Source organism: Suncus etruscus, chromosome 10 (assembly GCF_024139225.1).
Source record: "Suncus etruscus isolate mSunEtr1 chromosome 10, mSunEtr1.pri.cur, whole genome shotgun sequence".
Lineage (NCBI taxonomy): Eukaryota > Metazoa > Chordata > Mammalia > Eulipotyphla > Soricidae > Suncus > Suncus etruscus.
Genome location: NC_064857.1, coordinates 28,172,103 through 28,194,549, shown reverse-complemented (window position 1 = coordinate 28,194,549; position 22,447 = coordinate 28,172,103).

The following is a 22,447-nucleotide window of genomic DNA, read 5'->3' as shown; positions in this document are numbered from 1 at the left end:
GTTTGTTTGTTTGTTTTTTGTCACACCCTGCAGCGGTGGCACTTAGGGGTTGCTCCTGACTCTGCACTCAGAAGTTGCTGCTAAATGGCTCGGGGGACCATAAAGAATGCCAGAAATCGAACCAGGCTCTGTCCGGGGTTGGTTAGGCAAAAACCCTACTGCTGTGCTATTGCTCTGGCCCCTGATAAGTTTACTTTTGACTTGAGATAAAGCTTCTCTATTCTGCTTTTCATATATGCATGTGGCATTAAAATTTGTTGCTAAAAATATGTTTTATTATAATAGATAGATGGGGGCTGGAGCGATAGCATGAAAGTAGGGCATTTGCCTTGCATGCTGAAGGATGGTGGTTTGAATCTCGGCATCCCATATGCTTCCTGGAGCCTGCTAGGAGCAATTTCTGAGGAGTAAACCCTGAGCGTTGCTGGGTGTGAACCCCCCAAAAAAACCTATTTATCCATTATAATAGATATATACCATGTGAAACAAGGAAGAATTTGTTCAGAAATAAAATATGGTAAAATCTCTTGGAAAGATTCTATTACAGTCCTGTATAAGTGCAAAGGAGAGCTTAAAAGGCCTAAAAGACAATACAGTGGGTAAGACTCTTGCTTTGCATGTGGTTGTCCGGGGTTCCATCTCTGGCATCACATATAGTTCCTTGAGCCTCATTTGCACTGGTAATGGGGGGTGTTCTTTACATGACTGAAACCCAACTACAATCATGTTTGTAATCAGGGTGTTTAAATAAAGTATTATTTAATAATAAAAAAAAAGTTATCCCTGAGCACAGAGCCAGGACTAAGCCTTGAAAAGCTACTGATTGTGGCTTTAGAAAAATAAAAAAGACCACTTTTAGAGAATGAATGAAATAGGATGGAAAAAATTGAAGGACCTTCCTAGCAGCTGGGATTACATTCATGTTATATACAACTGAGAAAAAGCCAATGGCATGTACCAGAGGACACGGTAGGGGAAGAATAAATGTTTGGGGAGCTACATGATGATAGATGTAGGATTATAATAGAATTGATATAGAAAAAGGGTAAAAGTATACATAAAATTATAAATTTGAGTGTCAAGAGTTCTTTTATCTGCACTCAAAGATTTGTGTGCCATCTTAGTCCATTTTTAAAAATAAGAATCATCTGGCCTTTCCAAGTATGCTTTTATCTTTGCTTTAGTGAAAAGCCCAGAAAATAAAGCCTCAGGCAGTTTCATAAGTCATCTCATTTTTGGTTAAAAACAAACAGGCACATTTTAAAAATTCCAACACTTCATCTATCCCAAAGTTTTCTTAGGGAGTAATAAAAATAGCATTGTCTTTTAAAAGAATATGTTCTTCAACTTTGCTTTTACAAAACCTGAGCTCTTATGGAAATTGGTAAAATAAAAATTCATTAATTTTTCTTCCTTTTGTTGTTGTTGCAGTGACTGAGCTCATGCCCATGCCCACGCATGACTGTGGTGCTTATCAACTCCACCTGGTATTTGTCTGGACTTGCACTCCTGTACTTGGGGAGCTTGTGCACATGCTATGGTTGCAGTGTGCATGGGTGATGTAGTGGTACACCCCCTCATCAGTCTGGGTCACATTCTTGGATGATATGCTTAGGATCTCTTTGGTCTTACACTTTAAAAGTTGCCATCTTTTGAGTCCCAGGGTATTAAGTTTCTGGTCCAAATCTAAAACAAATTTTTTATGCTATCAAATTTGATTACATTTCTTCCAAACTTTTTAAAAGCTAGGAAGATTTGTACTAAGAACTCATTCTTTTTAAAAAGACATATTAAAGGAAGTTAACAAGTGTTCTCTCTTGCATATATTTTAAAAACCATCTTAATTATATAAAAGTATTATTTATCACATATATAAATTGTTTTTTTTTTCTTTTCATGAAGACTAGGAATTATGATCAACAACATGGTCAGTATTATGGTCAGTCCTGCCTGTGACAGCTATTAAGGCCTATTTTTCTTTAGAGAACTATAAAAGCATCTCAATAATGGAACCATTTTTAATTTTTAGAGATAGTTAAAAACAAAACTCAACCAAAAAATTTTAAATATCTTATTGATTTAACAACTCATGATTTGGAAATCCTTAGTCTTGCAAATAAAAAGGTTATGTACAAAATTAAAAAAAAAAAAGTAATAAGGGACTAGATCAATTGTTCAGTAGGTAGGACTAGAGTAATTGTACAGCCTTGCATGTAGCTAACCCAGACTTGATCCTCAGCATCCCAAAAGAGCCCTGTGAGCCCACCAGGAGTAATTTCTCAGTACAGGACCAAGAGTAACCCCTGAACACTGCTGGGTATGATCCAAAAACAGCAATGCAAAAGAAACCATAATTAATAGAACAGAAGGGAGAATACTGTACCCATCCAAAAAATCAGTGATGATGGAGTCAGGGAGATAGCTTAGAAGGTGAGCATATGATTTGCATGCACACAGTGCAAATTTTAAGCTTAACTCCTAGTACCACATAACCCTTTCAGCATTCTCGGGTCTGGTAACCTTCCACAGTCAGGACAATGTCCTGACCTTTCAGACCTATAACATTAGGCCAAGTATCTCTAGTAGCAACCCCTGGCCTCCAAGCTCTACTGAAGAAATTTGAACACCCCCTCCAAAAAAAACCCAACAGGTTATTGCAGGGTTACTCATTAGAAAAAGAGGGGGTCTTCAAGGCAGATTATGTTATTAGCATTGATCAGGTGGTTTCCAATTGAACGATTGAAGATGCATTTCTGAGAAAGAATTTCTAAATTTGGCAAGTTGGAACTCTATTAGAATTTCATGATAGTCCTGCTATTAGAAAAAGCTATTGAGGGGGTGTCTAAGGTCAATTGTTTATTGTTACCCCCCACTTAGGGGTGAATGCACCAGACATGGCCTTTTGCCTTCCTGGGGCAGTGTATTCCTCCCAAAGAATTATTTGCCAAAAGGCCCACTCAGCAAAGTCAATCATTTGACCCTTTGTGTGGATTATTGGCGGTATTTCCAACATGGCTGTAACATTACATTTTTCTCTTTATTTGGACACTATAGAAATCCAGCCTCAGCTTTCCTGCAGTCAAAGAAATGTTAGTACCAAAGCCCGCCAAAAGTTCCCTGCTGGCTAGTTTATTTGTGACTCGTATTTCTAGTATAACCTGGTGCCAGCAGCTTGTTTTTCTGAGTCTAGCTCTATGATGGTAAAGAATTATTTCCGTCCCCCCTAAAATCTATTTTCTGGCAACTACATAAACATCATAAATATCTCTGTCTCTCTCCTCCTGGTTTCTTGAAAAACCTGCTTTTTATTAAACCAAAAACATCTCTAGCTCTTGTTTCACAGCCCTCTAGCAAGGGTCTTTCTCACCTATAGGATAGTCGTTTTGATATGTAGATTCTAGGCCTGGTTCCCCATTGTACTGCTCTCCTGCTCTTTGTTCTCCCTGAGGACACCTTGCATACCAGGGTTTGTGCTTATAAATGTCATCAGCTGAAAAGTAAATTTGTCTCTCGTCCCTTGGATGTGGGTCCCCATACAATTCATTTTGTGTGGTCTCATATATTTCATTTTCATATTTCATATTTGTCCGATTGTGTGCCCGCTTATTCCCAGTGAGAAATTATTTAACCCACTAAGGTTTTGCTTAGGGACATTAACATGTCTGCAGCATTTTATGGATAATATTCATTATTTTGAGGAACAAAAGGGAAAGTGATCAATGACATTATTGATTAGCCAGTGAGATAGTTCAAAAGGATTAGACAAGAAAAGTCTGGGTTTGAGTCCGAGCATCACATGAACTCCTAAAGTACATCCAGGAGCGTATTGCAAGCTACAAAGTAGGACAAGCCTGTGAGCATAGCAAGGTATGTCCCTGCCATTCCCCCCAAAATAAATTTATCTTTGATTTTGAGGGGTTGTATCCAGTGATTTACAGATGTTAATCCTGGTTCTTTGTTCAGGTAGCATTCAGAGATCCATGTGTGACACTGGGGATCAAACTAGGGTTAGATCCGAAGTGGCTGACTGCATGTTGCACTGGTGAAGGATGACTGCATGTTATACTGGTGAAGGATGGTGTACATTGCATAACTTAAACAGTGAACAAATTTATAATCGTGGTATTTAAGTTTTGCAATTTTTTAAAAGTGGCTACATGTAAGACAGTACCTCATCTCCTGTATACACTCTTTCTCTCTCTTTTTCAGTCTCCAAATCAAAATTACTGAGTAGCAAATTGTTAGTTTTATTTCTCATCCCTTAGTATGCAAATTGAAAACAATATATCCTTTCTCTTTAAATATTGCTATTTTGTTTGTTTTTGTTTATTTTGGGGGGTCACACCCAGGGCACTCAGGGTTAATCCTGGCTCTGTGCTCAGAAATTGCTCCTGGCAGGCACTGGGGACCATATGGGATGCTGGGATTCGAACTACCTTCTGTCCTAGATTGGTGGCGTGCAAAGCAAGTGCCCTACCGCTGTTCTATCTCTATCTCTCCGACCCCTAAATATTGTTTTTTAATTGAAAGCAAACTCTTAAGTTTATTCTGACTATAGATTAAATTATGGCACTTTCAGAAAGAGTTAAAATAAGTATTTTCTTTAATTACAAATGTCATTCTTAGTTTAATGAGACTCCTCAAATTTGCTGAACAGGTTTAATAAAATTTGAATCATTTGAAATGCTACAGACTTCTTTTATATTGTGAAAATTTTGTGTAGTGTGATCACCTTTGGCCCTGAGTCAGAATTCAAACCCATTTTGGTTTTACAGAACTGTCCATATTTCAAATGTTCTCTTCTGTTGTGGCCATATTTGTTTTAGCAGTTTTGATTTTTTTCTTGTTTGTTTTTGTTTTTGTTTTTGGGCCACACCCGGCAGTGCTCAGGGGTGACTCCTGGCTCTCTGCTCAGAAATAGCTCCTGGCAGGCACGGGGAACCATATGGGACACCGGGATTAAAACCAACCACCTTTGGTCCTGGATCGGCTGCTTGCAAGGCAAACTCCACTGTGCTATCTCTCTGGGCCCAGCAGTTTTGATTTTAATACCAAAAGAAAATTCATTGTTAGCTTGGATGTCTTTTGATTCTGCTTCTTGGTTTTTGGTTTTTTGGGTCACACCCGCAGTGCTCAGGGGTTACTCCTGGCTTTACGCTCAGAAATTGCTCCTGGCAGGCTCGGGGGGACCATATGGGATGCTGGGATTTGAACCAATGACCTTCTGCATGAAAGGCAAACACCTTACCTCCATGCTATCTCTCCAGCCCCTGATTCTGCTTCTTAACAAGTTAACAACATTATAGAAATAGAGCTGAATTTAGGAGCTCTGAGTCCCAGTACTCAGCACTGCATATTCTTCTAAGCAACCACTCTTGGAGTAGTCCCTGTGGAATACCAGGTATGGCCCAAAAACCAACTAGAAATTTAGAGAATAGTATACTAGAGAATTCTCTAAATTCAACTACCCAAAATATTTTTTTAATTGACAGACAAGGGACTGGAGAGATAGTATAGAGGATAAGGACCTTTCCCTTTTTTTTTGGGGGGGGGGAGGGTGCACACCTGGTGATGCCAGGGGTTACTCCTGGCCATGCACTCAGAAATTGCTCCTGGCTTGGGGGAACACATGGGATGCCAGGGGATCAAATGCATCTGTCCTGAGTCAGCAAGTCATGCAAGGCAAACTCCCTACTATTGTGCCATTGCTCTGGCCCTGGTACTTACAATTTTTTTGTGGCTCCCTATATATATAGTCCCTGAACATGACCAGGAGACAGCAGTATGCCCTGAGCATAGCCAGATACAGCACTGTGGATACCCCTACTCAATACATAAATATAATTTGATGTCTTCTAACAAAATTAAAATAAAATAAAAGATAAATTATGTTAAGAAATCAGAAAGGTTTTTTTTCCCCAAATTCTCTTGTCTTTATTTCCATTTTTAGTTCTTATATTTTTGCCTTTTGTTCTTGTATGAAAATAAAAGAAAGTGAAAGATCATCTACTATCTTATGAATAGTCTATTTTTCTTTGTTTCATTACTTTATGAACATTTAGAGGCAGCCTACACTCAGCTTAGGTGACGTTCTTCAGAGTTTCCCTAGCAACCTGCTTACTGCCTAATGTACCTGTAAAATATAAGTTTTGGTGAAATCAGCATGATCACTGCATTCAAGTTTGCTCGGTACATCACACAAACCTCATGAATCATACTCTGCGACATTGCTTCTAGAAATTGCAGGTATATTAACTTAGGAACACATTAAGAGATTTTAAATTTGGTATGAAATTTGTTTGAAATAGAAAGAGACAAGGTTACTGTAATAGACAGAATACTTGTATCTCCCCTAAATTCATGTATTAAGGTCCTAGACTTCAATATGATGGATATTATGAGTTGTGTATGGGGGAGCACTTTGAGAATTAATTAGATCATGATAACAGAGCCCTCAAAAATTATTGGAGAGTGGAGAGATATTCTAGGGGTTAAAGCATTTGCCTTGTGTGTGGTCAGCCCCATTAAAAATCCCAGCAGCTCAGATGGTTACAAAGCCAGTAGTATTCACTGAGCATAGATAGGTATGATGCCAAAAATATGAGTTTCCTTAAAAAAAACTTCTCAGTCCAGAGAAATATTACAGCAGATAAGGAACTTACCTTGCACAAGGTCAACCCGGGATTAAACCTCTATACCACATATGGTCCCTTGAACACCACTGCGAGTGATTCCTGAACATAGAGCCTGTACTAATCCCTGAGCAATATTAAGTGTGGCAAACAAACAAACAAACAAAAGTATCTTTCTTCTTTGCAATATGAAAATACAGCAAGGGGGTTGCAGTTGGCTTCCTACAAGAAGCTCCACAATAGACCCTGGTCTTGCAAGGATCCAGGTCTTAGACTCTCATTTCTTGCCAGTGGAATCTAAGTTTTTTGAGACCAAAGGATACATCAGTGAGCTGAGAAGGAGCCATTATGACAATGTTCTGGATAAGAACAGGGTGCTGAAAGGAGATAGGCTCTGTGTTCAGAGATTACTCCTAGTGGGAACCATCTAGAGTGCTAAAAATTTAACTCATGAAACCCAAACTCAAGACAATTGCCCTACCTGCTGCACTATTGCTCTGGCCTGAGGTTTACAAAAGAAGTTCAACTTAGAGAGAATTAGCCTACTCCTATTCAATATCCTTTAGTGGACTGGACCTGATTGTTCATTTATTGTGGCTATTGAGAACATGAATCATTCAAGACTCTATAGGAGATCTAAGGATTACTCCATCTACTTCTCTCTACTCTCTTTCCCCAGCCCTGAATCAATTCTTCCTCTGCAACTGCACATATTCTCAATAAAGGATTTAAGAAAATTCTTTTGTATGCTTTTCGATTCCACTCTGCATATCTGTCCTCCCTGACATTGTCCCCTGAGAATAAGAGTGACTTTGGCCTCCTAAATTCTGTCATTTAGGTCAGTGAAAGTGTTCTATGTAGTCCTGATAGTATTGAACATGACACATAGGGTCATGTACTAAACCATTAGACCTACTGGTTGTGAATATTGCTGGGAGTAATTCAAGATCCCCAAACACTTCTGAGAATAACCCCTATACAAATTTAGCAAATTTAATGACATGCTAAAGCACACACACACACACACACACACACACACACACACACACACACACACACACACAAACACGGTGAAGTAGGAAATGAATAGTACAGTGGATAAAGCACTTGTCTTGCATGCAGGTGACCCAGGTTTGATTTTTGGCATCATCTAAGGTCTCCCAATTACCTTCACGAGAGCTCTCAGAGCAGATTCAAAATCAAAAGCTCCAAATACCACCAGATATGACACCAAAACAAAAAAGCAAGTAAAACATAGTTAATTCCAATATTACTTAACCTATTGCAGTTCCTACATTTTTCTTGATGTCTTGTCACTTATATTAATTAAAAATACAGTTTATTCTCAACAAAATTCAAGAAGATAAAAAGGAAAACTAATCATTTATCACTCAATGGTCTAAAACAGGGGTCTCAAACTCGCAGCTCGCGGGCCATTTGCGGCCCTCCGTACAACATTTTGTGGCCCGCGGTCGACCTTCAAATATCACAGTATTCGTAATTATTCGCTTACCGAATAATCGCAATAAAAATCGCATTAGTAAGGAAAAAATCACATTAAACTTTTGCATACCCCGAGCAGTTCCGTTCGGGGTATGCAAATGTTTAATGCGATTTTTTTCTTACTAATGCGATTTTTTATTGCGAATATTCGGTAAGTGAAATCTCTTATGCGGTCCTGCCTCACCCCAACTTTGCTTCCTGCGGCCCCCAGGTAAATTGAGTTTGAGACCCCTGATCTAAAAACAACTCTAAACAATACAATGTCAAGGAGAATTTATTAATTTGCATTCCATTTTTAAAAAGTGTTAAACACATTTAAAGGTGTGAGGAGAGACTTTAAGAGCTAAGAGCATCCTGACCAGCACATGCATATTTTTAGTCATTTAAAACATTTCAAAACCCTCTTTCTGGTCCTCCACCTTTACCCACAACACTCTTGCTGCCTATATGTTTACCTAGGCTGGCTGACTTCAGCTAATAGTTGCGTTTTGCATGTTGGCTATAGTTAAATCTAAAAAACTGGAATATCCATAGTCTGCTATAATTTAGCAGTCAATTTGAGAAGAATACTTCTCTGGCAATTGAAAAGAAACATGTAGATATCCAAAATAAAGGACTCTTAGAAATAAAGAATCAACTTCAGAGACCCAGATGTGTGATTTACAAGAGGTACACAGAGCATTCTAGGCAGTTGCTATGGTAAATATCCATAATATCAAGACCTGGTTCCTCAGCTTTGCATTTTTCTCTTCTTAATAGATAAGTTTTTATTCAAAGCTGCTCTTTTCATCACCCAACTTACTGTGGCTCTAATGAAAAGAACACATAGACTTTTGAAGGCCTTCTATTGTTGTTACTATTATTGTATTATTATTGTTATATTGAATTTTCGGTCACACCAAGTGGTGTTAAGGACTTTCTACAGGCTCTCTGCCCAGAAATCACTCTCAATGGTGATCAGAGAATCATAAGTATGATACCTGACATTAAATTGGGCAATCCACATGCAAGGAAAGCATTTTACCTCTGAACGGTATCTCTGAAACTCCATGGGTTCTTTATGCAATGAAGCTGGGATTTAATATTCTTCTCTGCCTCTTTTTGTCCCTTATTTTTCTCTTATTTTTACAGGATTTCTTTTCTGGATATGTCTTTTCCATGTGCAATTTTCAGATTGGGAAGGCATATAGCAGTATGATGCTAATTGTAGCTTATTTTAAAAGCCACTGTAATAAAAATATAGAGTAACTTCATAAGGCTAGTAGTAATGACTTGGAATAGTAAAAACAATTTTAAAAGAAGTGGTTATTCTAGTGGTGGCAGATTGGACAAGGCGAGCAATACTCTCCATGGTAACATATTAGATTCAAGAGAACCAGGGAATAAATAACAGTCATCTGCCAACTTTCCATGATCAGTGCCTCCCTATACATATCATCTGTCATGAGAAAAGTAACTTCCTATCTAACATATATTTTAGTATTTCACCTTTACTTGAATAGAATTTAACTTAACATCAGTTCTAGAAATAGGGCCAGGCCTAACTTAAACCAATCAAGCCAATTTTTTTTTGTTTTTTATTTTTTTTTGGTTTTTTTTTTTTTTTTTTTTTTTTGGTTTTTGGGCCACACCTGGCATTGCTCAGGGGTTATTCTGGGCTGTCTGCTCAGAAACAGCTCCTGGCAGGCACGAGGGACCATATGGAACACCAGGATTCGAACCAACCACCTTTGGTCCTGGATCGGCTGCTTGCAAAGCAAACACCGCTGTGCTATCTTTCCGGGCCCCAATCAAGCCGATTTTTACAGCTATAACTTTAAGACATGTAAGTTTAAGGATAAGTAAATATGCAACCATAAGCCAACCAGTGCACAGAATTCCTTTAGTTATAATTCTTGTAATAATTAATATGTATTGTTAATATAGTGTAATCAGAGACAAATTTCAGCGATTCATCACTCTATCAAAAAATTGTTATAAATGTAGTTTCTTAAAACATCAATTATTTCTCACCTAATTTTGTGGCCTTACCAATGAGTGGGTGTTGCTTCTTTTGGTCTTGACTTGTCTTTTATGTGTAGTCAACTGACAGATCACTTTGGACTATGTAGTCCCTGCAGGCATCATTTCTTAGTCTGGCAATTTTTGCTGACTATTGTTTTGAGTGCCTTGACTCTCCTCCATGTGATTTCTTATCATGCAGTAGACTATTCTAGGAGTTTTTGTTAGCCCTTTTCTTTTTCTAAGTACTTAAGATTTTAAGAATACAAAAATAAAAGTCACAATTTCAAGCTTTACTCTCTGAAACATGTGTATCATACTTTCACCTTATTTTGTTGTTAAGTACAAATCACAAAGCCATCTAAAATTTAAGGGGCAGTATATCTTCAAGAACTTTAAGTGAGTCTGAGAGACAGGGTAAGTAGTGACTTAATCCCCATATTTTCTCTCTGGCTCACGCACTTGTCTTTTTAAGATTACTATTTGGCTTCTATGCCATTTACTTATCTAGTTAGTTGGCTCTGGGGTCACATTTGGCAGTGCTCGGGTGTTATTCAAGACTCTGCACTCAGACTGGCTCAGGAGCCCCTATATGGTGCAAGAATAGAACCCGAATCAATTTTCTGCCCGGCAAGTGCCAGGGCATATCTAAGCTTTTAGGGGGGCTCAGCCCACCAGATATATCCTCAGATTTTCCTTGTGGGTAGAACTAATTTAGCCCCCATGGGGTTCCTCAAAAGGCCCGCTGTGGACGCCTTTTTTTCCTGCGTGGATGGTTGAGGAATTTCCAAAGAGATGCCTGGCATTACATTTTCAGCCAGTATTTGACTATCTCTCCTTTGTATATATCAGGCGAAATAATGGCCTCTATCAAATAATTTGGCCCAGAAATTCCAGCACCAAAGTTTATTTTTCTGGATATAGCCAGCCCTAAAAGCAAAGACAATTTTTCTCTTTACTACTGCAGTTTCTGGTAATCAAGAGCGTAACCAGAATGCAGATCTTGACCCTCCTTTAGTTATAGGGAAGCTCATTCTTGGGGATTTGGTTCCTCCCTTCACTTAACCTCTAAAACTATAGAGTCCAGCCTAGAAAGATCAAGTTTCTAGATATTTACTACTTCCTCCTAATCCTGATTTTGCATTTAAAGTAAGCTTGCAAGGAGTTACCTTGAGTTGTGACCTTCTCTCTTGTAACTTAGAATTTTTAGTCACATCCATAGCTTAGGTATTGTTATTGTTATACTAGGCTTTGTGATTACAATTATTCTTCACCTGTAGCTAATTTTACCCCTATAAATTCCCCTGCCCAAAAAATCAAACTTGTCACACTCCTGCCAGAAACGTGTTGACCCCACATTCTCTGTGTGGTTTCATTTATTTCATATTTCATATTTCGCCATCCGTGCAACCCACTCTCCCTAAAGTGGATTCACCGAAATCTCAATGATGGCTGTAGGACAGAAGCTGCCTACAGCAGGCAAGTACCACATTCACTGTCCTATCACTGTGAGATGATTTTATTCCTTCTATGAGTTCAAGACATTGACATTAAGCAAGATTATTGATATAAGGGAATTTATTGCCATTTTAAGCTGGCTTTTCTTTGCTACTATAGTCATCTTTTATTTTCCTCTCCTGTCCTTATTATCAGCCTTAGGGTCCGTTTCCAATTGTCTCTTGCTAGTTGTTTCCTCTAAATTTGCTTATCTAGAGATTACCATGTAGTTTGCTTCTTTTTTGTTTGGTTGGGTTTGGCCTCATACAGTGATGCTCAGGGGTTACTACTGGCTATGCGATCAGAAATTGCTCCTGACTTGGGGAATCATATGGGATGCTGGGGGATTGAACCTTGGTCTGGCCTAGGTTAGCACATGCAAGGCAAATGCCCTACCACGTGCACCACCTCTCTGGCCCCCATGTAGTTTACTTCTGAAGTTCTTTACCTCTGAAGTCTATGTCCCCTCATAAGTGCAAAACTAATGAGTCTCATGTACAATTTAAAGTACTCTGTAATTTCTCTAATCCTTTTTGTGTTTTATATTTTACTCAATATTAAAATATTTATCTTAATGTTCTTTGGCTGAAATTTCAAAGTTAAGATATCAGCGAGGGGACTTCTGAGAATTATGTTATGGGTGATTGTCCTTCCACTGTAACTTTACCTTGTCCTCTTTCTTTGCACACTTGTTCTCATAATTAAAAATAAAAAAAAATTGTTAATATTAAAAAAAATTTTTAGTAGCTTAATATAAATATTTTATATTATTTATGTCCCATCTAGGGTTTCCTTGTCATTTAAAGACATTTAGTACTACTTACAAATCTGGATTAATATCCACAAACTTTAAAGCCATAAAACTTTGTGTAAGTTCTTCAAATCTAAATAATTGAGCTGTATATAATATTCTTTTGTTTGTTTTGTTTTGTTTCTTTGGACCACAACTGGTGGCTCTCAGGGGTTAGACTCAGGGTTCTGCTCTGTGCTCTTAAATTGTTGCTGGCTCAGGGGACCATACAGGATGCCAGGGATAGAACCCACATTTGTCCTGGGTCAGTTGCTTGCAAGGCAAAAAGCCTTACCACTGTGCTACCATTCCGGCCCAGATAGAATTTTCTTGTTGAAAATATTTTTTCATCCAGCATCTTTACTTTGTTGAATCACTCTCTTCTGACCTGTTAAGTTTTATTTGATAAATCAACCAATTTTATGGAAGTTCTGTTATATATAAGTTTTTTACTTTTATTTTTTAACTTAAGGAATATAACTGGTCTTGTCATATTAATCACAAGCTGTCTTGGAATTTTTTTTGGAATCCTTGAGTTTCTTGAATATGAGTACATGAACAAATCCTCTAAGTTCTCAACTAAATTTCTTTAAGCAATAGTTATCTTTCTTTTACCTTGGAATTTTCCATTATTTGTAATGCTGTTTTGTTAGTTATGTTGTAATTCTCTTATATTGTTTTATTTCTATTATTTTATCCTTGTCTTATTTTTATAAAGTTTTCTGTATCTTATTTTCCATCACAACTCTGATTTATTCCTCTGCTTTTGAATTTCTGCTGCTGAAAACACCCAAGGAGCTTTTTTAGTTCTCCTACCATTCTTTTTAATTTAATGAATTCTGGTCACATTTTTCATATACTTTCTTCTTTAGCCTTACATCTTTCTTTGTTAGGTTGATTTGTTCAATTTCTCATTGAACCATATACCATGATCATTTGTAGTTCTTTTCTGAGGAGCTTTAATTTCCTCAATACTTAGGGAACTTTCTGGGCTTTGGCCTTCACCCATTAGTTTTGATAGACTCCTCAGCAACTTCACTATGTCTGCTGCAGTAAGAAAACTAGGAATGGGGGTCTGGTTTTGTACAGACTTGGGCAGTGGTCTAAGGTTTATATTCACCAATTCCTCACAATCGGTGGATTGAGTTTGTATTGCTTTCTACAACGCTGAAACTGCAATACAAACAAACCAGTAATGTCTCCTTACTGTCCCAGTTCCTGATACTTCTCTTGGTCCCATTGTCTCAGTGACTGAGTTTGGCCACCAGAGCTAGACTTCCATATTTCTTAGTTCAAATATCCAATCTGAATTTAAAGAAACATATGTGCTCAAATTTGCTGCAGAGAAAAAAAATCTTTGCAATCAACTCTGCATGGAACTGTGTGCCCAACTCCTTAGCCTTTAATGCTGGAGTATAGTCACCCTGCCTATTATAGAAAATGAGTGTGACCACAAATGCCAGCCTGGAAACCTTCCAGGCCCAGGTACACTCTCCTGCTCAGGTTTGGGTGGGTGGGTAGATGTTAAATAGGCTACGGAAGTTTTCAGTTCACTCTTTCTTTCTCTTGACTGTGCTTCATCAAATTGCTTTACCCATTTCCTACCTCTGGGAATGCCTTGATATAAATTTTTTAATATTCTGAGTTTCAGGAAAATCTTTCAGAGTTGTTTGCTGGTCATTGCTGAACATGTTTTTATGGTGTCACTTGCAGATTTTTTGGTAGCTTTTATGTTCTGTTTCATTTTGGATCTGGTGTTATTCACAGGATGCTTTCTCTGTCATTTTGGCCCTGAATCTCTTCCTACAAAAATGTATTCATTTTTTTTCTCCTCAGAACATAGAAGACTGAAAATAGAGCCTTGTCAGCCTCAGCTCAGCCCTGTCTTCTTGTCAATGTCACCTAACCTTCCGATATCACTGAGATTCTGACAGTATTGGAGGAGGTGGTTGCATCGAAGTCTTGTTCATTCTGAGTGGAAGCATCAATAATTTGAGCATAAAAGCCACAGTCTCTTCCTTTCTGTGATTCTTCATCTTTTTTAAATTTCTATGTGAGGCCTGGGATTGTCTTTTCGGCAAGATTCCAAGTTTCAGGGTATTTTCCATTTTGGCTTCATAATTGATAAATTTTTGCTTCCGAAGATGTCTGTTTAATGTATACAATCCTATTTTACCCTCCTCATACAAGCATGCTGCTATATAGTCTCAGTTTATATCTCTAAATGCGAGCTATAGAATTATTCAATCACTAACTGTTATAAACATATCTCTCTTCAATGGTTGAGTCAGACTAATTATGCAGAAAAAAGTTGCATCTTATGCTGCATAATGTATTGTCTAGTACCATTCTTTAAAAGAAAAATGTTATTGCAGCACTATAATTTATAATATTATTTATAGTTTAGTTTTAGGTATACAACATTTAGTTTCAGATACACAACATTCTACTACCAAATCCATACCAGAGTCAACTTCTCTTTGCTAGTTTCTTCAGGTTCCCTCCCTACCCCCAATCTGCCTCCTTGACAGCATATTTTAAAACTTGGCTATTATAGTTTATATCTCATGCTTTCAGCATTGTTAACTCTGTGATTTATAATATGTACACATATATACATAAATATATAATCATCTCTGGTGTTCATGGTCCCTCTCTCCTTACTCTGTTACTGTCTGTTCTTCTTTCCTTAATTTACTCCCTAAATTTATTTCAGAGTTTTCATTTTTATGTTTTATTTTGTTTTGGCCCACACAGTAGTGTTCAGACATTACTCCTGATTCTGAACTCAGGGATCACTCCTGGTGGACTCAGGAGACCATATGGTATTCTGTGGAATGTACCCTGTCTGCTGTGTACAAGGCAAGTGTCTTTGCCATTGTGCTATTGCTCTGACCCCTCTTTTTAATACTTTCTTAGGAAAAATCATATTGTGCCTTTTATCTAGTATATTTCACCTTTTATAAATTTTTCCTTAAAAGCAAGTTTTTGTTCAAACCTCTCTTGCATACTTTTATTTAAATATAAGACACACACATGCCATAATAAAGATAACACTTTACTTACATGTTCCATTGGCAACTATACTATATTAAGTTTTAATTGTCTAGGTAAAGATTAAAGTAATTAAAATTATGAGTTAAGATTATGTATTTTTTTAATCTCTTCCACAATCCCTTAGGCAACATCACTCTAATAGTAAAAGAAAGTGTTGTTGCTATAATGAAAATGAAAGAAACATAAAGATTTTAACAAATTTCTGAGAAATGAAAAGAAAATTAGGCTTTTGGGGGCAAGAAAGGGAAAGTGCACACATAAAAAGCAAAGCAACCAAGAATAGGGAAACATTGTAGAGTACAAAGATGACAGGGATGAGAAGAGTATGTTAAATAAAAATAACTGCAGAGCATTGTTACGCTTTCTTCTTGTCATGCCCATGTTTCCATTCTCTGTGTTCCATAATGCTCAGTGTAGGAAATCAGTCACAACTCCAGAGTAGAAATATCTTAGGATTCTCTTTCAATAAGATGCATGTATCTGTATGGGAAGAATTAGAACTATTGGAGCAAGAGAGATATACAATATGTACAATATGTACATTACTTGTCTTGCATGTTGCCAACCTCAGTTTGACTCCTGGCACTCCTGGCACTGGTTCCCCTTTGCCTTGTCCTGCTGGAGTGCATTTCTGATTATTGAGCCAAGAGTAAACCCTAAGCATGGCTATGTGGGTCCCAAACCTCCCCAACAAATAAAATTAAAACTTTTGGCGACAACCCCACAGAGTAAGTTCTGTTCTGATGTCTGGTGTTTGGAACTTCCATAGCTGCATGCAGCTATATTGATGTTAGCCTGTTTCTACTGAAGGATTTATGTCATTGATGTAAGTCCTGGACACATAAATAGACGTACAAAGCATTCCTATGTGCAGAAGAGATTGAGCAGAAAAAAAGACCCTGCTGTAACAATAGAGAAAACACACCCCTGTAAAATAGAAACTTGTCTGATTTCTATTTTTTAAATAGGTGACTATCCCTAAACCATCAAAAACATGAAATGACAGAATAAAAGGAGAAGATAAAGAAAGAATAAGATTTATTTTTAACTCAGATTATTGTCTCCTAAAGGCAAAATAAAATGCCAGAGTGAGACTTGAGAGGTAGTGCTCTCAGAATTCAAAGGCATATTCATGTGACAAAAGGATAATCACAGAAAAAAAATTGTAATGTAATTGTATCTATAATCACTTCAAAAACTAAAAAGTTAAAACTTTATAAGCTAAAATTAGGAAGCCCACAGTTGAGACAAAGAAAGAACAGCAAAATTGTTGAAGATATCAAAGAAACAATAAAACCACCATCAAATAAAGCCATTATGAATTTTTATATAAAATTATGAGATTGAGTATATGATGAATATAGAGCATCATTCTAGAAAAATCCAACACAATTACCTGCAATTTTAGAAATGTTGGTCCTTAAAAATAGAGGGAATCAAATTTTAAAGAACTAAGAATCAAAAAAAAGAAAAAGCAAAAATGTCCCCAGAGATCAGAAGAGACTATATTGTGTTTTAGTTGATCGAATTTCTAGCAAATAGCTGAAAGATCCAGATGTCAACATATTCCAAATATCTCTCTTTTTTTTAATTTAGTCAGAAAGAGAATGCTCCTGAAAACTTTACAACAACTAGGGAATAGAGCACTAGCCTTGTATGAGTCCTGGCTCTGATTTCTCTGATTTGATTCTTGGCACTACATGATTTCCCATAACTCAGATGAGAAAGAGCATTACAAGGAGTGATCCCTGAGCATAGCTGGGTGTGGCCCCCAAACCAAGTGACAACAAACAAAAACCTTCGAGATAAAATAAGATTCTTTTATAAAGAATTTAAAGCAAGCTTTGAACTTCTAGTCATCAATAGAAAAGTGAGCATTGCCTTAAAAATTCCAGTAAGCTACAGTTCTGAACCTAGCATTTTTACAGTCAGTATAACAAAATACAAAATAAGTATATTTTAGTCACATTAAGACTTAGAAATGTATATCTTATGTCCTTTCTAGAGAGTCATTTAATATTTGATCTAGCAAAATGAGTGTAGCTATAAAGTGTTTGAGATGAATTGTACTATCCCCAAAGATGCTAATGTTCCCAGTAAGAAGAAATGAGAGGTTGAAGAGATAATACAGTGGGCAGGGCATTTACCTTATACGTGGCTTACACAGGTTTGATCCCTGACATCCCATATAGCCCCTCAAGCTTGCCAAGAGTGATTCCTGAACGCAGAACCAGAGTACTGCTGGGTGTGACCCAAAAACCAAAAAAGAAAAAATAAAGAGCTTTCAAGTAATGAGAAAAAAATGATGGAACTTTAAAATGCATTGTTATTAGTGGTATAATTATAAATCAACAGCAGAGCTTTTGCTTCACCTATTGCTGAAAATCAAAAAGCCAATTGGAAAAAGCAACATAATATGAAAAGATATTAAGTAACTTAGAGTAGATACATTTTTAGTATTGTACTACCTTCCAAACTGACTAGAGGAAATTGTTTGAAAATGCCAATCACAAGTGCATAAATATAAATAGTAATCAAAATTTCATATGGACCTGGGATCAGAGCAATAGTAGTGTGGGTAGAGGTCTTGTCTTGTACTTGACTAAAGTCGATCCTTGGCATCCTATATGGTCTTTCAAGCACTACCATAACTAATACTTGAGTGTAGAGCCACACATACGCCTTGAGCATCACCATTTGTGACTGCCCCCCTCAAATAAGTTATCCTATGGACCAGATGATTTGACTAAAAAAAATATCAAAAAAATATTAACTATCTTTTAAAACTCTTGCAAAAACTTAAAAAGAAGTATTCCCTAATAAATCCTACAAAGCCAATATGATTCTAATTCTTTTTTTTTTTTTTTTTGCCCCCATCCCCGATTCTAATTCTTAAACCAGAAAAAAAAATCAGGGGCTGGAGAGATAGTATGGAGGTAAGGCATTTGCCTTGCATGTAGAAAGACAGTGGTTCGAATCCCAGCATCCCCTATGGACCCAAAAGCCTGCCAGGGGCGATTTCTGAGCTTAGAGCCAGGAGTGACCCGTGAGCGCTGCCGGGTGTGATCCAAAACAAAAAAACAAAACAAAACAAAAATCAGCCCATAGGGTACTAGACAGAGCTTATTTGTTTGTTTATTTGTTTTTGTTTGTTTTTGGACCACATCTGGTGACACTCAGGGATTACTCCTGGCTATGCACTCAGAAATCACTCCTGGCTTGGGGGACCATATGGGAAGCCCCAGAAATTCTGCATATAGCTCAGAAACTCCCTAAAAATTTTTGTATAGCTTCCTTTAAATTTAGCATCATCATCAGTCTTTTCCCAAACCGACAACACACTCCATGAACCTGAGTTATGGTAGCTTGAGATAGAAAAGCTTGTTTTCTTATGTAAGCATAAGGTCCTTCCCCTATCTCTAATTTGTAAATCAACTGAACCCCTAAATTTTTTCTTCCAGTATGACTGAGAGTGTGGAGTTTGATCTTAGCCTCATCACTAAGCCACATGTTTCACTCTATATATTGCAAAAAGCTCAGGCAGGTCTTAGAGATTGTACAAAATTGGCAAATGGTGGTTTGTCTGGTTTAATACCAGTGATGAGTGATAAATTAGTGACCTTGGGACAGATTCTATTCGAGAGCTCATCACCACTAAGAAAGAACTTTTACTTTCCAATGTGGAAGACAGTTCAGAAAGTCTGGCCTGTACATTTTGTATATGTGTAATGTATGTAAATGCACCAGAGTAGCATCAAGCCTCCTAAGAGTAACGTCAAGTACATTCTTTATATGTGTAATGTATGTAAATGCACCAGAGTAGCATCAAGCCTTCTAAGAGTAATGTCAAGTCGTCTAGAATACATGTCACCATCTGTTAAAAGAAATGGTAAAAAGCTTAGGACCTTCATTCTAAAGCCAGGACACTATTATAGCTTTGATCCACCAACGGTTTATGACCCTAGCCCATGAAGGGGAGTTCTACCAGGGGAGTATGTCACTCATTATTGTTGAGGTCTTTCTTCACAGATCCCTGTTCTGGGTGCCAAGTATAAAAGCTCCGCATACTGTAATCCCATCCCAGCAGAGTGGGTCTGGAGCAGGGGCTGCTGCAGGAAATAATCCAAAGTGGTCTGATGAGGGTAAAATACATGTCTGGGGAACCTTTCCACCTTGTGGAGCAAGAGGAGAAGAAATTAAGACCACACCCATGGGCAGGGGAAAGGACCTATCTAGAAAGGCAAAGGACCTATCTAGAAACTCCTCCAGCCTAGGTAGGTCTTTGACATGTAAAAGAGGAAGCCATTATTGTTTATGATAAAGACTGATTAACCCAACAGGTTTTCACACTTAAGAATGCATACAATTAGATTTGACCTACCTGGATAATTCAAGAGAATCTCCATATCTGCACAAGATTATCTTTTGCTATATAAAGTAACAAATTACTACTTCTGGGTATCAGAACAAGGATTATCTTTCTTTTTTTTTTTTTTTTTTTTTTTTTTTTTTGGTTTTTGGGCCACACCCAGTAACGCTCAGGGGTTACTCCTGGCTATGTGCTCAGAAGTTGCTCCTGGCTTGGGGGACCATATGGGACACCGGGGGATCGAACCGCGGTCCGTCCAAGGCTAGCACAGGCAAGGCAGGCACCTTACCTTTAGCGCCACCGCCCGGCCCCAGGATTATCTTTCTTATATCATCATGTACAGGCAATAGATGGAATTCTTTGCAACTTTCAGAGTGAAAGAAGATATATGGCCTAGATCAAAGTTATGAGGTTAAAGAGGATTTAAAAAAAAATGAAGGCAGAAGATACATTGCAAGGAAAACATTCTTCTGAGATGAATCACAGTCAAAACTGGTAGTTTATTTCACTGAGATGATTGCAGGTGAAGTTTCTATAATAGGGAAGAGATTATACACTACCATTTAAATTATGGCTAAGAGGATGATTTGGGGTTAATGAAATTGGTGTAGAAAAGACCACACCTTTAAGAGTTTAGAGTCATGCTAAAGTAATCCTAGTCAAGCATTTATTTAGTTTACTGTGACATAAAGATTGCATATAAACCTAAAGTATGGATTATGAGAAATCCTAAAATCTTTATTTAGGTACTTTAGAAATAATTGCATTCCAGTTTATGTGGTATTCTTTTTTTTTTTGTTTTTGAACCACATCCGGTGATGCTCAGGGGTTACTCCTGGCTATTTGCTCAGAAGTCACTCCTGGCTTGGGAGACCATATGGGATGCCGGGGGATCGAACCACAGTCCGTCCTAGGCTAGCGCTGGCAAGGCAGACACCTTACCTCTAGCACCACTGCCCCAGCCCCATGGTATTCTTTATGTCACCCAAATTAAGTAAACCTAACTGAGGTCATAAGCACACCGCATAAAAACTGAATCTATAAATAAACTAGATTTATTTTTTGCTGGAGACTTAAGTATTTATTAATTAATAAATTAATGTGTGTATGATATCTTTATAACATAAAAATGAAATATTTGTCTTGCTCTCAGAACTTTCATTCCCCCTAATGTTGTTGTCTTTTAATAAATGTCAGGTTTGGGAAAATTGCTTTACTTGATCAAATACTAGTAAATGATATGATATAAAGGATAAACTTGATGCCTATCTCAAAGTTAACCAAGGCAGAAATGAATGACCTTAGAGTTTTTCTTCTTACATACAGAAATTATCCTTCTCTGGGTAAAGAAATGTACTTTGTATTGTGCTTTGACCCTTTGAATAATATGGTAATAGATTCTAACTGTACTGAGCTTTTGCATTGAAATAAATTTAATGGCTGTGCTGATTTTCAAGTCAGTCTCTTCTCTCTATCTTCTTTTCTCCCCTCTCCTTTTTATTAGATGCTTCAACCTCATTAGTATTTCAGAAAAAAAAAAAAAAGAAACAAAACAAAACAAAACACAAAAACTGGATCCTGTCCATCATTTGGTTGTTGCTTTTCTTTCCCTGGCAGACAGAGCCTAATGTTTCAATAGAAGAAGTGGGAAGGGATACAACACATTCAAAGTTTATGAAAGACCTATTTACCATCAAAGTGAAGGTTTCCAGATACTTTAGCCCTGTTTTCTTATGCTCTTAAGTCTTTGATGAGGAATTAAGAACATCAGCCAAGGCTGCATTGGAGAAGTGCCTGGCAGTAGGCACTACCTGTTGTCCTGATTGCTCCTTAATTATAAATCATGTTGAAGAGTAGACAGAAGAGTAGAGAAGTGGCCAGAAACTATTCTTATTATTACAATTTCTGCATGGGCACTTCCGGGAGAAACTCAAAACTGCACATTAAAATGAATATCTTTCTGTTTAGCTTCCTTTGTGCACTTTTTTTTTCCCTCTTGCAGAAAACTCATTGAAACTTACCTTTGAATGGAGCTACTTTAATACCTGTGACACTTGATGCTACTGGATTGTAAATTTAGAATGGTGGCTCTCAAATGTTAATGTGCCCACAAATAATCTGATGAGTTTGTCAAAAGAGTTTAGGGCTTGTATCTGTGAGCTTCCCATTCATTTCTGTAGGAGGGGGCCAGAAATGCCTATTTTAACAACACCTCAGGGGATTGTAAAAGCATCCTTTGTGACTCACCTTGAGAAGGATTTGTTTGGTTCTCTGGTTTTCAGACTCTAGCTCTGTGCAATAAAAAGTTCTTTAATACTTGCCTGTGAAATCGAAGAAAATGCTTCTATGGGTCAAACCCATCCGAATGATTTACATTGATTTAAGGTCAATGTATTTCTCTGAGAGGTAAAACTGAGGTGTTCATGGTCCTTAAGTGTTCAAACTCACTTTTGGAAGGAAATTACATAAGACGTTTCCCAATTGATAAGAGAAACATTTTATCTAGGAGACCACCAAATGGAAAGTATGATATATTTACTCTTGACTTGGGAAATGAACAGACCTAGGGAAGAGGAAATGCATTCATTCCCTGCTGCC